Genomic DNA, 1,707 nt, shown 5'->3' on the forward strand with positions numbered 1-1,707 from the left:
TATGTTTATATATAACATAATATATATTTATATATGTTATTTATTATATTATTTTATATATTATTATATATTATATTATATAATATATATTATATAATATACATGTTACATATATTATATATAATAATATATATTATTTTATTTATATATATTTTATTTTATATATTGTTTTATTTATATATGTTATATATATATATAATCAGTTAGGACCCTGGCTTCATTGTCAATATGTTGACTAATTTGGTCTACCCCACAATACAGAGCTATAATGTCAAAAATAGATATGCCCTTATTACTACAACAAACACACCTAGTTCAAAATTTGTTTGTGGCTTTTCCAAACTGAAGATCCTAGTGAAAGGGTTGTTCAAAGGGCTTTTTAATGTTATTTTGTTATTATTATTATTAATTAAAGTTTGTACTTTATTATTTTTTATTGTTATCTAATGTTCTTTTCCTCTTCCAGAATCTCATTTAGGGAAGTAATCACATTCTATTTAGTTGTCACATCTCCTTAAACTTTGCCTCCTAGCTGTGAAAGTTTTTCAGACTTTGCTTGTTTTTAAGACCTTGAGAGTTTTCAGAATACCAGTCAGGTATTTTGTAGAATGTCTATCAGTTGAGATTTGTCTGATAGTTTTTTCATGATTAGACTAGGGTTATGTGTTTTGGGAGAAGAACACAGATGATAGTGACATTTATATCACAACACATTAATGATGCATGCCATTGTTACAGTAGGTAGCTAGTCAGACAGGAGCAGGGCAGGAGAGCCCCTCCCTCCAACCAGGAATGTCAGGTGACCATCAGGTGATGGTCAGGCTGTCCTTAAGGTGTCTCTCTAAAATAGTCATTGCTCACAGCTGGTGGGTGCCAGGGAAAGGCAGTCTCCCCATAGATAGAAACATCTGAAATTGGTGATCAGCAGCTTCTTGATAAGATCTCAGGAGCTGGGTGAGTGGGCTCAATGTGCACTAAGACGCAAAATGGTCTTAACCATGGAGTTTAATTGGTATATGATCTTCCTCTAGGAACACTCTCCTGGTAAGGGAAGACTACCTCAAGTGAGCATGCGTACAACTCTAGTAAACACAGTGCAGGCACACCCTACCAAGTGCCGGCAGGCCACTATGTATAGGGACAGCCTACCCCAAGAGAAGAATCGAGGGAAAGGGAACACAATCTCCCTCGAAGCATGCCGATGCATAAAACCCCAAGTCAAGATCAAACAGTGTATTTGAATATCCCAAGTTGCCTGTGTGGCCCTCTTCCAAGTACACTCAAGTACACTTTACTTCCTTTTGGTTCTGATCTAATATATATTTTTTTCTTTTGAGAAAGAGTTTCACTCTTGTTGCCAAGGCTGGAGTACAATGGCAGGATCTTGCCTCACTGCAACATCCGCCTCCCAGGTTCAAGCAATTCTCCGGCCTCAGCCTCCTGAGTAGCTGGGATTACAGGCGTGTGCCATCACGCCCGGTGAATTTTGTATTTTTAGTAGTGACAATGTTGGTCAGGCTGGTCTTGAACTCCCGACCCCAGGTGATCCGCCTGCCTTGGCCTCCCAAAGTGATGGGATTACAGGCATGAGCCACTGCGCCTGGCCTCTAATACTTTTTAATAAACTTTCACTCCTGCTCTAAAAGTTGCCTCAGTCTCTCCTTCTGCTCTTATACCCCTCAGTTGAATTCTTTCTTCTGAGGAGAC

Source organism: Hylobates moloch, unplaced genomic scaffold (genome assembly GCF_009828535.3).
Source record: "Hylobates moloch isolate HMO894 unplaced genomic scaffold, HMol_V3 SCAFFOLD_2, whole genome shotgun sequence".
NCBI classification, from domain to species: domain Eukaryota; kingdom Metazoa; phylum Chordata; class Mammalia; order Primates; family Hylobatidae; genus Hylobates; species Hylobates moloch.